The 18,844-nt window shown below is 38.2% G+C and overlaps 1 long non-coding RNA gene across 4 annotated transcripts in view; it reads left to right on the forward strand.

Annotated features, from left to right (window-relative positions):
- Positions 1–18,179, forward strand: part of LOC307183157 — a 248,489-nt gene extending 230,310 nt beyond the window's left edge. For 3 of the 4 annotated variants that reach the window (XR_013827387.1, XR_013827388.1, XR_013827390.1), the window contains 3 exons: positions 1,445–1,528; positions 1,934–2,103; positions 3,482–6,317. This is a non-coding gene — a long non-coding RNA (uncharacterized lncRNA). Of the gene's footprint in view, positions 1–1,444; positions 1,529–1,933; positions 2,104–3,481; positions 6,318–16,568 lie in introns of those variants that run through there. The other variant, XR_013827389.1, reaches the window with a different exon arrangement.
- The last annotated feature ends 665 nt before the right edge of the window (positions 18,180–18,844 follow it).

The following is an 18,844-nucleotide window of genomic DNA, read 5'->3' on the forward strand; positions in this document are numbered from 1 at the left end:
GATTAATATGTGTCTTGGCTTGTTTCTCTTTGGATTTATGCTGTATGGGACTCTGTGTCCTTCCTGGACTTGATTAAATATTTCCTTTCCCATTTAGGGAAGTTTTCAACTATAATCTCTTGAAGTATTTTCTCAGTCCCTTTTTTTTTCTCTTCTTCTTCTGGGACCCCTATAATTCGAATGTTGGTGCATTTAATGTTGTCGCAGAGGTCTCTGAGATGGTCCTCAATTATTTTCATTCTTTTTTCTTTATTGTGCTCTGCAGTAGTTATTTCCAGTATTTTATCTTCCAGGTCACTTATCCATCCTTCTGCCTCAGTTATTCTGCTATTGATCCCTTCTAGAGAATTTTTAAGTTCATTTATTGTGTTGTTCATCATTGTTTGTTTGCTTTTCAATTCTTCTAGGTCCTTGTTTAACGTTTCTTGTATTTTCTCCATTCTATTTCCAACATTTTGGATCATCTTTACTATCATTATTCTGAATTCTTTTTCAGGTAGAGTGCCTATTTCCTCTTCATTTGTTAGGTCTGGTGGGTTTTTGCCTTGCTCCTTCATCTACTGTGTGTTCCTCTGTCTCCTCATTTTGCTTAACTTACTGTGTTTGGGGTCTCCTTTTCGTAGGCTGCAAGTTCGCAGTTCCTGTTGTTTTTGTTGTCTGTCCCAGTGGCTAAGGTTGGTTCAGTGGGTTGTGTAGGCTTCTTGCTGGAGGGGACTAGTACCTGTATTCTGGGGGATAAGGCTGGATCTTGTCTTTCTGGTGGGTAGGTCCACATCTGGTGGTGTGTTTTGGGGTGTCTGTGGCCTTATTATGATTTTAGGCAGCCTCTGTGCTAATGGATGAGGTTGTGTTCCTGTATTGCTAGTTGTTTGGCATAGGGTGTCCTGCACTGTAGCTTGCTGGTCGTTGAGTGGAGCTGGGTCTTGGCGTTGAGATGGAGCTCTCTGTGAGATTTTCATCGTTTGATATTTCATGGAGCTGTGAGGTCTCTTGTGGACCAGTGTCCTGACCTTGGCTCTCCCACCTCAGTGGCACAGACCTGAAGCCTGGCTGGAGCACCAAGAGCCTGTCTTCCACATGGCTCAGAATAAAAGGTAGAAAAGAAAGAAAGAAGAAGATAAAATAAAATAAAAAATAATTATTAAGAAAAAAAATTTTTTAAGTAAAAAAAGGACAGAGAGAACCCTAGGACAAATGGTAAAAGCAAAGCTATACAGACAAAATCACACACAGAAGCATACACATACACACTCACAAAAAGAGAAAAAGTGAAAAAAACAAATATATATCTTTGCTCTCAAAATCCACCTCCTCAATTTGGGATGATTCGTTGTCTATTCAGGGTTTCCACAGATGCAGGTACATCAAGTTGATTGTGGAGATTTAATCCGCTGCTCCTGAGGCTGCTGGGAGACATTTCCGTTTCTCTTCTTTGTTCGCACAGGTCCTGGGGGTTCGGCTCGGATTTGGCTCCGCCTCTGCATGTAGGTCGCCGGAGGGCGTCTGTTCTTCACTCAGACAGGACCAGGTTAAAGGAGCAGCTGCTTCGGGGGTTCTGGCTCACTCAGGCCGGGGGGAGGGAGGGGCATGGAGTGCGGGGCGGGCCTGCAGCGGCAGAGGCCGGCGTGACATTGCACCAGCCTGAGGCGCGCCATGCGTTCTCCCGGGGAAGTTGTCCTTGGATCGCGGGACCCTGGCAGTGGCGGGCTGCACAGGCTCCGGGAGGGGAGGTGGGGATAGTGACCTGTGCTCGCACACAGGCTTCTCGGTGGCAGCAGCAGCAGCCTTAGCGTCTCAGGCCCGTCTCTGGGGTCTGCGCTGATAGCCGCAGCTCGCGCCCGTCTCTGGAGCTCCTTTAAGCGCGCTCTTAATCCCCTCTCCTCGCGCACCAGGAAACAAAGAGGGAAGAAAAAGTCTCTTGCCTCTTCGGCAGGTCCAGACTTTTCCCCGGACTCCATCCTGGCTAGCCGTGGTGCACTAACCCCCTGCAGGCTGTGTTCACGCCACCAACCCCAGTCCTTTCCCTGCGCTCCGACCGAAGCCTGAGCCTCAGCTCCCAGCCCCACCCGCCCCGGCGGGTGAGCAGACAAGCCTCTCAAGCTGGTGAGTGCTGGTTGTCACCGATCCGCTGTGCGGGAATCTCTCTGCTTTGCCCTCCACACCCCTGTAGCTGCTCTCTCCTCCGTGGCTCCGAAGCTCCCCCACTCCACCACCCGCAGTCTCCGCCCATGAAGGGGCTTCCTAGTGTGTGGAAACCTTTCCTCCTTCACAGCTCCCTCCCACTGGTGCAGGTCCCGTCCCTATTCTTTTGTCTCTATTTATTCTTTTTTCTTTTGCCCTACCCAGGTACGTGGGGGGGGGGGGGCGGTTTCTTGCCTTTTGGGAGGTCTGAGGTTTTCTGCCAGCGTTCAGTAGGTGTTCTGTAGGAGTTGTTCCACGTGTAGATGTATTTCTAGTGTATCTGTGGGGAGGAAGGTGATCTCTGCGTCTTACTCTTCTGCCGTCTTGAAGCTCCCTTTTTCTCTTTTTAAATTAAAAAAAATTTTGGGGGGGGGTTAGGTTTTTAAAGGATAAAGTAGAAAGCACTATATAATTGCAAGGTATTGATATTGATATCCTTCAGAGTAACTAGATACTTTGTACTGTCACAATAATAGAAATTCCACTTTCCCATTGTGTTCAGGGAAATATTCTAGCATTTTCCCATGAATGAAACTTTGTTATTCTGTTTCTTTGGCTTAGAAAATATTGCATAACTCTGGGAAATGGGATCATTTTATCAGAGAATTTGGCATAAATATATTTACCAAAAGCTTGTTCTTTTAAATTCTCTCTGGCAAAGTGGCCATTTAATCAACAGAGTGAGAAAATAGAGATTTAGTCTAGAACTTAATTGGACTAAGATTGAGGGTAGGAGCTGGAAGAATCTGAAACATTCATTAGTCTGTGGTTTCTCCACTTTTCTAAATAATTATTATTGACTAATGTAGCTATCTCGTAACTTCTGTGTTCCAGTTTTGGAAACAGAAACACAGAAAATCCACTGCTTTGAGATTGCTGTTCTAAGGTGATTCTATTTGGTAAAGATGCCAAAGGCACACAATTAGTCATGTTCATGAATTACTAGTTAAATCAAATAGGCTTGCCTACCATAAGGAACTAAGAAAGTTATGAGGAACAAAAGTGCCAAGGTGGTAAAATATGGAGGCACATTTGCAACTGTGAATTATTCAGAACGTAAATATACAATTTATTGCTGCTTGTTGCTGTCATAAATCTTTACTAATGGGGCTCTTTTAGTTTGAAGTTTGGAATAATTTGGAGTTTGGCTGAGATTTGTCCTTTTTTTCATTATGAAGATCGGGCTTGCAAAGCAAGTTAGTGGTCACACAATGAGGATAATGTTCTTGAAAGTCCAGGTCCTCTGCTGCCTTTCTTTTTAAATAAATAATAAATGTCATCATCACATTTTTTATCCCAGAAAAAGAAGAGAATACAAAGGCAGGCCTTTCACACATGAAGCAAAAGGAATAAAACCCTAAGTCCACTGGAAGGAAGAGAAGAGATGAAGAATTCAAGGACATAATGGGCAAGAGGTGAGTCATGAGCAATGAGCAAACATGCTGGTAAATGTTTACCATAGTATTTGCCAGTTTCTGTTGTGTAAATACATTATGGACAATTTCAAGCTACCAATCTGAAGTCACTGAGTGGAGAGTTGGAAAGATACATTACACAAAAATAACCTCAAGGACATAGATATTAGTGAAGTCGATTTTATTAGAAAAATACTAATAAAACTAGAAAAAATGTATTAAAATTACTAGGACATGATGAGTTGGAGTATTTATTACCTTTGTTCTTAATGTAATTAAATGTAAGTTCAATAATTTAATTAAAAATGATGTCTGTGTTTAACAGCTGGCTGGCAACATCCCTGACAATATAATGGTCAGCTTTCATGAGCTGGTATAAGCTGGCTCCAGTATACCACTGGATCTTGGCTACATTCTCTCTCCCAAAATTGAGACCCTGGGGGACAGCAAAACGTATCCAAATAAATTTTGGGGAATCCAAACATATCGGGTTTTGAACTCCGATTTCCTGGATTCTGAAGAGATTATACAAATCTTTCGGGGAAGCCCTGAATTCAGAATGGTGTCATGAACAATATGGTTGGGAACATAAAAGCCGTGATGTTCTTAGAGGAACTGAATGGACCAGGGATAATTTTCTCAATTGCGTGAAGCCTATTTGTGGTATCCATAAGCTCCTCTGTGACCAGATAGTGTGCCAAGGAAATGTTGAGAAAACTGATAGAACAGAAGGGGCCTTGACTAGATGCTACGACAGGAACACGTATTTCATAATGGTTGTTAGCATAAAGCCTCAAAAGACCAGATGGAAAGACTGGTTGAAGATGAATACCTGTGAGGATGCTTAGTAACTCACTAGGACAAAGCATATCACAGTGGCAGCCAGCAGGATGTGAAACGGTAGTTTCTGGATCAGTGGCACCACCCTACCACCTCTATGAGTATTTGGGTGGATCTGGAAATGGAGAAGGTAGAATAGAAGCCCTATGGCGGAGCAAAAACAGTCTTGATAGGGAGTTTACATTTTGAGCTACTGAATATTTAGCTCAAATAATAATATTAATAGGAAAGTTCAAGATATTTTTCTTTAGTCATTGAATTAGGGGCAGGAAAGCAAGAAGAACTCATAGAAAATAAAGTTACATTTTTGCGGTATGTCTGAGTTCTAGCAGGTAAATTTCAGTTCCTCTATAGTCAGCACCTGTTTGTAAGGAGAATGTTTCCATTAAGTCATTCCTCAAAAATCTCTGTACAAATTATGTATTTGAAATAATAATTTGTAAATTTTGTTTCATTTCCAAATAAATTTCTGGCCAAGATTTCCCATTACATTTCTGTCTTGTGTTTGTAAAAGCCTTGAAAAATCCCAGGTTTACGCTTTCAGTCACCTCCAGAGCAGTGTGTCTAAATCTGAACTTCTTATTCTCCTTTTTTCCCCACCATCTGATTTCACAACGAATTCTTCCCTATCTAACAGGGTGCCAGAATTGTTCCAGTTCTCTTGGCTTACAACTTTGATGTAACCATTTATTTCTTCCTTTCCCTAGATCCACATGTCCAGTCAGTCAACAGGCTCTTTCAATTCTGCCCTCATGGTGACTCATATCTCTATTCCTTCGGATTCCTCCTCTCTTAACTGTAATCCAGGTCCCTTTCACCTCATGTTTAAATAACTGTGGTAGCCTCCTAGCTGTTCTCTCTGTCTTCAGCCTCTGCTGTTCCTTCATCCTGCTAAAAATAATGCTTGTGTGATCTTCCTAGTGACCTTCATTCACCACCCTGCGCAACGGCTATCAGCTCTTGCATTAGTCCAAATGCTCAGCGCGGCAGTCACCATCTTCCACCAGCCAGTTTGTTGTTTTTAACAGAGCATTATAATTCTTTCCTGTCACAAGCCCTTTTTTATGGCAAGCAACTTGCCTTTCTGTTCTATTCATTCCCTACTTGTCACTCATTTCTCTAGCCTTCCCTGTACTTCTCCTAAAATTCCCTTATCTCTACTCATGAAAAACCTATATTCTCTCAGCTAAAGTCACCTCTTCCTCTAAACTTTCCTGACTTCCCCAGGCCTCAGGAAGAAGTCCCACTCGGAATATCTAAAACATTATAATATGCATCATACACAATGTCACTTGATTAGAGATTTTCTTTTCTGTCCATTATTTGTCACATATGTCAAAATAAATTGTAAAGTACTTAAGAACAGAGTTTAGATCTTCTCTTTCTTTTATAGTCTCCATAGCACTTAGCATAATCTTGGGCATATGTATTGATATTTTCAAAATTATTGGAAAAGCAAATTAATAAAGCAATAAATAAATATCCATTATGCAAATCTTATTGACTTGATTTATTGCAATATACATTTAAGTAAAAAGCTTTTATTTCTTTAAGGACATTTCATTAATTGAACCTGGCCTTCTTCTAACCAGTCTAAATTGAGATATTTACATGCAAAGGAAAGTTTTACAAAGAAAAATCTAGAAACATTATGTGCTATAAATTACTACTAACTAGTTTATTTTTGTGGTTCCATTTTGGTTAATATGCTTGATTTTTATCATAGGAAAATAAAACTACTGACCCATCACCAACCTATTGACCATCCCTTAAGTTGTTTTACCGTACAAGATTAGATATCGACTGGTTTATTCATTCATTTATTCAACAAATATAAATCAGACACCTGTTTGTGTCAAGCATGGGTCTAGAACCTACCTATGTGGCAATGTAGATATGATACCTATTTTACAAGGTTAGACTCTTTCAAGAAGATAAATAGTAAACAATAATGAAAAAAACCAAAATACTGTGGAGGCAGTGGAGGAGTAAGGTGGAAGAGCAAGTTCTGGAGTTATGCTACTTGGGTTTGATACTGGACTAGTTCAAGGCTTTCTAATTGTGTGATACTGGCAAATATTTTACCTTATCAAGCCTCACTTTCATCATTTGAAAACTTGGAATAAATTTAGTCATCATGAAAATCAAATTTAAAAAATGTAAATTGCTAGAACTTAAAGAGCCATCTAAAGTAGTGACAGTTAATTTGTATAGATACAGTTGGAATTTTAATAACAATCACTAACAGTGTAATGAAGGAGAAGTACAGGGCGACAGTGCAGGGGCAGAGAGAATCAGGGAGGTTTCCCTTAGGAAGTGAGAAGAAGAGTGACTTAAAAATGAAATAATGGGATTGGAGGTTGAATTAATCCACAGAAGAAGATAGAATTTTACAAGAAGAGCAAGAGTTATGATCTGGAAGAAGAAGGGAGCGGGTCAGGAATTCAGGAGAGAGAGAACACTAACTTCTATTTTCTGCCCTTCTGGGAAACTGGTGAGTAGCAGCTACAGCCAGGGAAAGTTCAGGAGAGAGCCTGGTTTTATTAAGGACAGCAGATAATGAAAGTGTTAAGGCCATAAGAGGGCTTGTTTAAAGTGGGACATATTTTACCTACAACATACGAAGGACTCATCTTTGGGTACGATGTGTCAGCGAGTGATGTAAGGGAGCTACTCAGGCTTTAGGCAAACAACTAGACTAAATGTCATTTAAAAAAAAATATATGGATGGAATGCCTTTTATGTTGACACATCTTAACGATTTATGGGTGCATTGTTTTCCTCCTATTTTGTAGCATTACAGGCATTACAAATAATTGTTCACTTGGTGATCCGTTATGTTAAAAAAATTCTTGTCCTTGGCCCTTTTAAGCTTGTATAGTGCTTCATAACAATGCATTAGGCTTTTAAAGTAAAATTTCTTGAATTTAGTTTCTTTATATACTTTTTAAAACTTCTTTTTGATTTATAAAGCTCTTTTGGTAACAACAGGACTAGTTTCCGTTAGACCATTATTATTAGACGATTGTTATTTAGAATTAGACCATTTATTATTTAGTATATTTCCTATCTGGAATGTAGGTGTAGCAATAGCTATGGGGGACTTGGCATATCCCTTTAGCTCAGCTTTGCACACCAAACCCTGCTTAATGAATTCTCTGCTACTTTCTGCCTGAGGGCTCTTTACTGACCCTGGGAAAAATCTTAGCTTATGCAAAAGGCAAGTCAGAAATGCCAGAAAGTTAATGCTGCTAGAGTAGCTCTCTACCTTGGACAGTTGGGGAGGTGATGGAAAGATATTTCTCACTTTCTCTGCTGTCAGGTGGAATAATTCCGAGATATGTTCCACATTGTCTCCTAGAGGTCCAAGGTGGAATTAAGTCACATTTGTCTACCCTGCTAACCAGGGTGATAATCCACATGATATGGGCTTAATTCCTTTCCCCGTCTCATTCCCAACTGCCCTACCAATGTTTCTTGGGATCACCTCCCAAGTAAATTACATGCACTCAACTCGTCTCTGCATCTGCTTCTGAGAGAGCACCATCTAAAATGGTGGGGAAGTAAAAACTGTAGAAAAGATACTTTTGACCTCAACATATAAAAAACAGACAGAGTTTTATCATAAAGATGCACAAACAGTGTTGTAAATATGAAAGTTCTAAATCAAAGAACTTGGTTTCAGATCCTCTCCATATTTTTCCTCTATTTTCTTTCTCTCAAAATACCAGCAGTAACAGCAAAAACTAAAATTTGTAGAAATTTTTAAATTATAAAATTATGAAGTTAGTACAATATATGCCAGGACATTTTCTAAATATTTTACACATAAAATTCCCTTAATTCTCATAACATCCTTGTAGTGTACCATCAAGTAGATGTATCATAATGGTTGGTATACCAGCATCCCAATTTTAAAGAAGTAAAGTGAGAAGTTGAATTTCTTACCCAGAATCATAATGCTAAAGGGTAGGTATAACTCAAGCAGTGAGATCTCAAAGCACATGCTCATAAACACCATGCTATGAAGCCTCTGTGCAAATGTATCTGTAACTATCGCTTCAGTAACCTCCTGCCAGCCATGACTCCTGCATCATCACATTCTATTCATACCTGTCTATAACCTCCAGAACTATCAACCAACTGTCCCCTTGGAATCTCTTCTTAGATGTCCCCCAAATCAGAGCACTTCAAACCAGATGTATTCAAAATCAAACAAATGATTTTTCGCTCCAAATCTGACCCTCTTCTATATACTAAATTTTGGTTAGTATTGCCAACATTCAATCAGTGCAAACACAAAAAGGTTGAGGGTATTACCTTCTATTCTTATTTTTCTGAGAGTTTTTATTATGAATTAATGTTAACTTGTTCTTAGATGCTTTTTCTGCATCTAATGCAATGATCATATGGTTCTCTTCTTTATTCTGTTAAAATGGTGAATCACATCGACTGATTCTTTTATTCAAATACAATATAGTTGATATACAATGATATGTTAGTTTCAGGTGTACTACATAGTGATTTGACATTTGCATACATTATGAAGTTGTCCCCACAATAAGTCTAGTAACCATCTGTCCCCATGCAAAGTTATTACAATATTATTGACCATATTCCTTATGCTGTATATTACATTCCCATGGCTTATTTATTTATAACTGGAGTTGGTACCTCTTAATCTCCTTAATCTATTTAACTCACCTCCCACCCCTCTCTCCTCTGGCAACCACCTGTTTGTTCTTTTTATCTGTGAGTCTCTTTTCATTTTGCTTCATTTGTTTGTGTTGGTTTTTAGATTCAACATATAAATGATATCATACAGTATTTGTCTTTCCCTGTCTGACTTATTTCACTTAGCATAATACCCTCTAGGTCTATTCATGGTGTCGCAAATTGCAAAATTTCTTTTTTTTATGGGTGACTAATATTTCATTGTATATAACACATATTCTTTATCCGTTCATCTATTGATGGACACTTAGGTTGCTTCCATGTCTTGCTATTGTAAGTAATACTGCTATGAACACGGGGTGCATATTTTTTCAGATAGTGTTTTTATTGTCTTGATTTGCACTTATTCAGCTACATGTACAGAGCTGGTCTCCTTTTCATCTTGTGGTCAGCAGCTTTTAATCAGGGACTAATTATTCTTAGTTAATGGTAACAGGGACATTTAATATATGGATCTGGCTTTTTAAGCATTCTTCCCTATTTAACAATACATTCCAGAATGGAAGATTTCCACTCCTGCTTACACCCCAGGCTTGGGATAGAGGGGTGACCTGAAGTTATGCTCCCTGATAGAAAAACCATCAACATAGGCACAAGACTAACTGAAAACTTGAATATATGACATAAATTTATGGAACTCAGCTTCCCATTCTTTAAAATTAGCTGGAAGGATTCGGTGACTTCTAAGAACTATTTTAGAGCTGTTGTCTATCCATTCATGGCCCTGGCATTCATGACTCCACTCAGCAAATACTCTTGAATCATTTAATTTGTGTCAAGTCATATCCTAGACTCTGAGATAAAAAAATTAAAGATATTGTCTCTACTTGTTGGTAACTGTGGTAGATTGTATTATTATTCAGCAAATATCCACTTCCCCTTCAACTGCTTTGTCTAAGGAGGATACTTCCCCGTCCCATTCATGTTGGGCATGGACAGTTGTTGGAGGAGGTCGTTGAGAGGATGTGATCACTAGTTAACCTATGAGCAGGATCTAGGCAATCAGAGGCTCCTCAACCCCCTCTTTTGTTCCTGGAATGTGCATTCTGCCCACCAGTCCCACAGTGGGAGCCATTTTCAAGGATGCAGCCTTGAGAGAGCAATGTGTTGTTGAGACCACCTGGATGGGATTATGTGACTGAATGCAGTGAAAGACTTTATATAAACTCTTAAGATTTTTGTGGACAGATGTGGAGATTGACTCATCTTGCAGCCACCTATAACAAGCTTCCTATGTAAGTTCCCTTGCTTATTAAAGCTGCTGCCTATTAATCTGTGTAGCCTGCCTCTTTTTTTGGTTTATCCTGTTCTCCAGGTACAGGGGCCAGTTTGTGTACCCATATCAGTAGAATGTGAACTGACCTGAAGTACACAGGCTTTAATTATCATCCATTATTCAAAGAGAACCACTGCCCTCTAGCTGGACACCAGAACTAGAGCACATGGAGAATTACTGACCCTGAGCCAGATGACCCTGGTGAACCCAGCCAAGGCACAGTCAACGCTCAGACCTAAGAGAGAGAAATAAATATTTGCTATTGTAAGCCATGAGATTTTGTGTTTGTTTCTAGCTGCAGCGTAAGCTGGCTAATACAACAGTTTATAATCTAGTAGGGAGAAATATCTTCCCATAAATAATTTTAATGTAATGTGAAAAGATTTTTCATATGTAAAGGCTTTAAAGATCTTAATCTAGACTGATTTACTACTTCATTATTTTATTTAATTCCTGCAATCATGCTATTATGCTTTACTTCTTCTTTATATCTGAAGAACTTGAGACTCAAAGAAGATGCATTACTTATCTCAAACTTACCCAATTAGAGTGGGTAGAGCTTTGATTCAAATCTAGGACCTCTGAATTTTTAATTCAAACTCTGAGTTCATGTTATATATCATTCTCTTACCTCTGGCATAAGTGTTTCGGTTGTTATATAGTCAGTCAGGTTTTTACATGAGGGCTCTTAGAGAAATTAACAATGGCTGATTTAGGTCAAAACATATTTATTTTTAAAAAGCTGGAGGATCTCAAATAACCAATGAACAAGCTAAACAACCAAGCTCAGAGCAGCCTGGATCAGTACTCTAAATCATCCCCAGAACTACATTTTTTCTACCAAGCACTAGGTGCAGTAATTTGGGCCAGGACACCACAGCATCAGACACTGAATGCTATTGCTGTTACTAGCTCTGCTGGCATACTGCCCTTGAAAATGTGATCTTGTTGCAAACAATCCTGCAGCCACGACCAAAGAGAATTCTCCGTGACATCCTCTTCTTCGTGTTCTTTGCTCCAGAAGCAAAGTCTGGGACTTTGATGATTTTTAACTTAAGCACCTAGGTCCCAGGATTTTCAGCTTTATTCATACAAGAGGGAATTTCTCCCAAATAAGTAAATATTTCTGATTATAGGGATCTAAAACATTGACAAATAAATGCTTAGATGAATAAAAAATAGAACTATTTTTGCAAATGTTCTTCTTGAAGCTGCAAGGTAGGACAGGCTACCCTGTGTGTGCCTTCCTTTCCTTCTGGGATATTAGGTGGCCTAGGGCTCTTACCTGAGCTGGAGTCGCTAGAGCAAGGCTGGATATGGGAGATGTAAGTTTCACCTGTGCTTAGAAACATGGAGTAAAGCGTAAGTCTGTTCTAAGGGAGGAGAGCTTGGGAAACAAACGGACTGTCTAAAAGCATCAAATTGAAGCAGAGAGGCTGGATGTTTAATCCATACCTTAAGGCAAAATATTTTATAGTGTGCCAGCCTCTTCTAGATGCCTGGGCCACCTGTGTGTTTGCAAAGACATTTGTTGTATAATGTAATATATAAATATATAATATAATATATATGTTATATATCTTATATAATATAATATAATATATAAATATATAATATATATAATATATGTTATATAATATATAAATACAGATAACTAAGATCATTTAAAGGTGGTTTTAAAATATTCTGTGTTGACTTTCAAACTTGGTCTTCTTTTATATGTTATAAATGGACATCCTAAATTATTGGAAAGCACAAGCATAAGATATTTAAAGGAGTATGGTCTACTATATATAAAATAGATAACTGATGAGGACCTACTGTATAGCACAGGGAACCCTACTCAATACTCTGTAATGGCCTATATGGGAAAAGAATCCAAAAAAAGAGTGGGGATTTTATATATATATATATATATATATATATATATATATATATAAAAAACTGATTTACTTTGCTCTACACCTGAAACTAACACAACATTGTTAATCAATTATACTCCAATAAAAATTTTTAAAAAACACACAAGAAAAACCAAAAAGTGCTTTTGTTAAGATCCATGAGGACAGAGACAATATCTGTGGTTTATTGTCATTCCCAGTACCTAAAAGAACGCTCAATAAATATTTGCCAAATAAATGAGTAAATAGATTTTAAAAAAGGAGTGTGTTAACTTGCTTTGGCTGGGATTCTGGAATGGGAAAAAGGCATGACCATGGATGGAAACATAATTATATGCAGAGACTAATATGTAATTGTTTTAAGTAGGTGATAATAAACAGCATTTCTGTTTATTCTGACCACGCACCTATGGTCAACTAATCTATGACAAAGGAGACAAGGATATACGACGGAGAAAAGACAGTCTCTTCAATAAGTGGTGCTGGGAAAACTGGTGAGCTACATGTAAAAGAATGAAATTAGAACACTCCCTAACACCATACACAAAAATAAACTCAAAATGGATTAGAGACCTAAATGTATGACCGGACAGTATAAAACTCTTAGAGGAAAACATAACAAGAACACTCTTTGACATAAATCACAGCAAGACCTTTTTCGACCCACCTCCCAGAGTAATGGAAATAAAAACAGAAATAAACAAATGGGACCTAATGAAACTTAAAAGCTTTTGCACAGCAAAAGAAATTATAAACAAGATGAGAAGACAACCCTCAGAATGGGAGAAAATATTTGCAAATGAATCAATGGACCAGGATTAATCTCCAAAATATATAAACAGCTCATGCAGCTCAATATTAAAGAAACAAACAACCCAATCTAAAAATGGACAGAAGACCTAAATAGACATTTCTCCAAAGAAGACATACAGATGACCAAGAGATACATGATAAGTTGCTCAATATCACTAATTATTAGGGAAATGCAAATCAAAACTACAATAAGGTGTCACCTCACACTGGTTAGAATGGGCATCATCAGAAAATCTACAAACAACAAATGCTGGAGAGGGTGTGGAGAAAAGGGAACCCTCTTGCACTGTTGGTGGTGGTGGTCTATCAATGTAAATTGATACAGCTACTATGGAGAATAGTATGGAGGTTCCTTAAAAAACTAAAAATAGAATTACCATATGACCCAGCAATCCCACTACTGGGCATATACCCAGAGAAAACCATAATTCAAAAAGACACATCCACCCCAATCTTCATTGCAGCACTATTTACAATAGTCATGTCATGGAAGCAACCTAAATGCCCAATGACAGACAAATGGATAAAGAAGAAGTGGTACATATATACAATGGAATATTACTCAGCCATAAAAAGGAACAAATTGGGACATTTGTAGAGATGTGGATGGACCTAGAGACTGTCATACAGAGTGAAGTAAGTCAGAAAGAGAAAAACAAATATCATATATTAACACATGTATGTGGAATCTAGAAAAATGGTACAGATGAACTAGTTTGCAGGGCAGAAATAGAGACACAGATGTAGAGAACAAATGTATGGACACCAAGGGGGGAAAGCGTGGTGGGGGGGTGGATAGGATGAATTGGGAGATTAGGATTGACATATATACACTAATATGTATAAAATAGATAAGTAATAAGAATCTGCTGTATAATAAATAAATAAAATTCAGAAAACAAAACAAAACAAAAAAAGAGCCTTGGTGTACTGTTGTTTTTTTTTTTCATGATCTTGTGCTTGGATTTTTCCTCTCTGGTTGGTAGGAATACACACACATCCAGCCTGTGTGAGGTCTGTGGGTTGTCCCTTCCAATCCTCTTAGTGGTTCGTCCCCTCCAATCCTCTTAGTGGTTCTTTGTTTGGCCTCGGATGGTTCCCTCACATACATGAGCTGATCAATACTCAGCCACAGACTAGAGAAAGGCCCTCTGCTGGTTACCCTCTCAGACTCCTCTCCCTCTGTGCAGGTCTCTCCTCATCAGTACAGGACCCAGTGAACTCCAACTGGCTTCATTCTCTGTATTCCCGACTCTGTTTCCTCAGCCCTGGGAGACTGCCAGTCTTCACTTGAGTTTTGCTCTCTTTCCCAGGCCAGAAATTTTTATCCCGGCTGTAAACTGGGCCCACCTCATTTATTTTCCCTCTCTCAGTAATCACTGTCCTACCCTGCCCAGGATCCAATGTCTGAAGGGCTATTGTTTTATTTAGTTTGTCTGTTTTTTTTATTGTCTCGCAGAGTCCCTGTTACTCCTTCTTGGCCCCAAACAGAATGTAATCGTAATTGTACAAATAATCTGTGTTATTATCTTTAACAACAACAACAAAAAGTGTGTGTTTTAAAAATACATTGTTGGGCTTCCCTGGTGGCGCAGTGGTTGAGAGTCTGCCTGCCGATGCAGGGGACACGGGTTCGTGCCCCGGTCCCGGGGGATCCCACATGCCGCGGAGCGGCTGGACCCGTGAGCCATGGCCGCTGAGCCTGCGCGTCCGGAGCCTGTGCTCCGCAACGGGAGAGGCCGGCCACAGCAGTGAGAGGCCCACGTACCGGAAAAAAAAAAAAAAAAAAAAAACGTTGTTGTTTCTTCAAAGCTGTAATTAAATTGATGTGCTTCTTGATGGCATTTTAGATTTGTGAAAATACATTGTATGCAGCAGCGAAAAAATATAATTGATGATTATGCCCAAAGGCAATGTGTGATTAAGGATTTTATAACATTTTTAGTTATCTAAGTATAGACACCCCCCACCATCACCCTTAAAAGTTGCAATATGGGCAAATTTCACACAGTTGGCTTTATTTGGCAAATGTTTCTAGGGATGCTTGGTGTATGCGAGTAAGTCTCTGTCTATATTACATAAAATAGAAAGAATAGCCTTATGATTTTTGTCTTTCTCTCAGCCAGTAAAATTGTTTCTGAAAAAGTACTTAAATTTATAGCCTCAATTTCTTTTTTAAAATTTTTTATTGAAATATAGTTGATTTACAATGTTGTGTTAGTTTCAGGTGAACTCCAAAAAGAATACATATATTCTTTTTCCGATTCTTTTCCATTATAGGTTATTACAAGATATTGAGTAGAGTTCTCTGTGCCATACAGTAGGTCCTTGTTGGTTATCTATTTTATATATAGTAGTGTGTATATTTTAATCCCAAACTCCTAATTTATCCCTCCCCTCCCTTCCCCTTTGGTAACCATAAGTTTGTTTTCTATGACTGTGAATCTAATTCAGTTTTTAAAATAAGTTCATTTGTATCATTTTTTTTAGATTCTACATATAAACAATATCATGTGATTTCACATGTCTGGCTTACTTCACTTAGTATGAAAATCTCTAGGTCCATCCATGTTGCTGTAAATGGCATTATTTCATTTTTTCTTATTAGCCTCAACTTCTTAAGTTTAATTAAGATATTACTTATAGATTATATCTCCAGCCTCACTGTATATCTACCAAGGGCAGATAACCTTGATTACTCCATTCACCACACCTTTAGAATTATTTTGATCATTGTCTGATGGATCAGAGATTATCACTGCATATTTTAGCTCAGAATGAAGGTTAAGAACTTCCCTTTAGTGAGACGATCATAGCATAGTATTGGAATAGACTTTATTCAATTTAATAACATTAAATTTTTAAGAATTTTTGACTGAATAACAGCTGCAATCTAGAAAGAAAGTTATGTAGGGAGCAAACAGTGAGGAGTCCTGTCATGGGCTTATGTAATTTCTGCTACTCTGGGTCTCAGTGACAGCATCTTAGTCTCCTAGAATAATTTTACAACAGAGCAGATGGGTATAGAAAGATTGGGTCACTTCAAATTTTATAGGAAATTGGGGAACACCTGTAGTTTCAATACACAGCTATTTTTCTCCTGGTTGTCTATATCATTTTCCCAGAGAAGGGATGCTTTGAGGGGCCAGTTACCCTTAACAAGGAATCAATGTCTTGAGATGGTACCAAAGGGTACACTTTCATTATTTCACACTCTTGGAAGAAGGGACGTTTGGCTCTTTGGGCTACAAGTAACAGAAACAATGGCTACTTAAAGGACATTGCATATAATGGGATGAAACAGTCAATAGCAGCCATAAACCCGGTGCACATTTCCTCTTCTCTTTGCCTACCATATGCATTCTCATATCTCCACTGACTGGCTTCCCCTGTGTGTCGTCTATGAAGGAGAAGACAGCATTCCACAACTGACTTCATATGCTACAAGTCACTCAAAGGTAAGGACGGATTGGCAGTCCCAATTCTTAATTCCCAGAGGAGAGAATATGAGTAGCCAGCTTGGTCAGGAGTTCACTTATGGTCAAGTGGGGGATTGCATTGCTGTAAAGAGCCCATTCTTACCGATTATTATCTGCAGAGGGAGCAGGTCCCAGAGAAGGAAAAATCCTTGTGAAAAAAATGTCTAAGCATCTATGAAATGAGATGTGTTCATGGAAAGGAAGGAGAAGGGGATATATTATCAATTTGAAAAGTTAATACCATGAGGATGCTGTGCAGTTAAAAAAAATCTGTTAAATGTGATTTGGGGTTAAGAATCTGAGAATTCTTTAAAGTCCTCAGACTGGACTGTATTATCCAGACTGCTAAGCCCCTCTCAACTCTAACCCCTTCACTGACTGAAATCAGAGATCCTCTCTGCTGATGAAATGTTGTGGTTTGGCAGCAGCTAATTTGTATATCATACAATGGGGTTTCTCAATCTTGAATTCAAATTGTCTGGCATTAAGCTTGTCTGGTTTTATGCTAAGACCTCATGCCTCTAGTGACATTGATAATCTTACCAACTGTAGCATGCTCTGTACCAATCTCCTTTTTTTCCTTGAACTTCTGCACCTATGAGCTGTTATTAGAGAAGCTGAAGGCCAATCTATTCCTTGATAAAATGGACCAGGTTTGACAAGTGGGTAAAGGAACAGTTGTCTCGCGATGTAGTATAAGTGGGAGGTTCCTATACTCCTTCCCTCCCAGTGCATCTTCACTTTTTTGTTTTGTTTTGTTTTTTGGTTGTCTGAATGAGCTAGGCTTTCTGCAGTTTAAATGAAAGCTTTCACCTTTGTTACCCAACAAATACTACAGCAGGTAATACTTCAAACTTTTAGTGTTATTTATACTTTCATATAAGTAAAGTGTCTGAGAGCAGCCTTCGTTAAGTGTAAGGCAGAGATACCACTAAGAAAGTAGAAGTCACTAGCACTGCATGTCCACAAACAGCTACCACCTCCTCTACCCATCTATATGTATCTGTGTGCACATACTCAGCCCTCCCTGCTATTGTTGGTTTTAACAGTCTATTCTCCCAATCTATTCTCCTAACATATGTACCAGATCTCATCTGCTCTTGCTTAATCAGGAAGGTTCCTCTGATTTATCTCCCTTCTTTTTTGTTAATCATCAATTTCTCTCTCCCTGTTGGGTGGTTCCTATGAACACACATGCGGGCTCTCATTTTTCCCATCTTAAAACCAAAACAAAATAAAACAATCACTCTCATTTTAACCTCCAGCTACTCTCCAATTTCTCTGCTTATGTTTTCATCAAAACTTGAAATCACCTATTTTTATGCCAGTTTTTCTCTTTTCATCACTTAATCTCCTCTTTTTCTTTGACAGATACAATGATTAAAAATAAAAAATACTGTCAGCATAAAAACTTTTTAATCAGATTCAAAACTTCATATAGAAAAACATTTTTACATAAACACTAGCATTTTTTCTATAAAACACCATGTTTCCACCAAATTATAAAACTTGATATGATTTTGGAAAAAAAATGAAGAAAAACACCAGAAAGATGGTCCTCAGAAGCAAAAATTTAAATTGCTTTAATTCCCCTGATCACTCTATAACATATTTGTGGTATCATCCAAATCTTGATCAAAATTCCTACTAATGCATTATGATAAAAACAAAGATAAAACAAATTTGAAAACCATTATTTTTGTATTGCCTTACAAAGCCTAAATATCCAAAGGAGATCTGTAGAGTCAATTTTTATAAATTTCTTTATTCCATGTGCAATGGAGAAGGATTTTGTTCTTTATTCAAATTGTTTTAGGTTCAGGTCTCTGCATTGTAGCAGTTTCATGATGTTATTAAATGTTTTTATTAGCTAAAATATGAAGCACTCACATTTAAATGAAAGTGGGAAGGTTATATACTATTATAGGAAAAGCTTCAGACTGGAAGGCATATCTGTCCCTTTCCAAATGTTAGACCTTGAGACCCAGTCGTTCAAGTGCTCTGCTGCTGTAGTTTGGAAATACAGATGATTGTTGTGAGGATTAAGATAATGGCAAAGAGCTTTCTAACACAAAACTAAAGTATATTTCAACTAACTGTAATGTAATAGCCAAAACGCAGTTCAAAGCCAAATAATTATTTTATCTATTTTACTTTCCAGCATAACTCAAAAAATTGAGAACAGAGAAATACACAATGAAACTC

The sequence above is a fragment of the Stenella coeruleoalba genome (assembly GCF_951394435.1).
Source record: "Stenella coeruleoalba genome assembly, chromosome: 3".
NCBI lineage: Eukaryota > Metazoa > Chordata > Mammalia > Artiodactyla > Delphinidae > Stenella > Stenella coeruleoalba.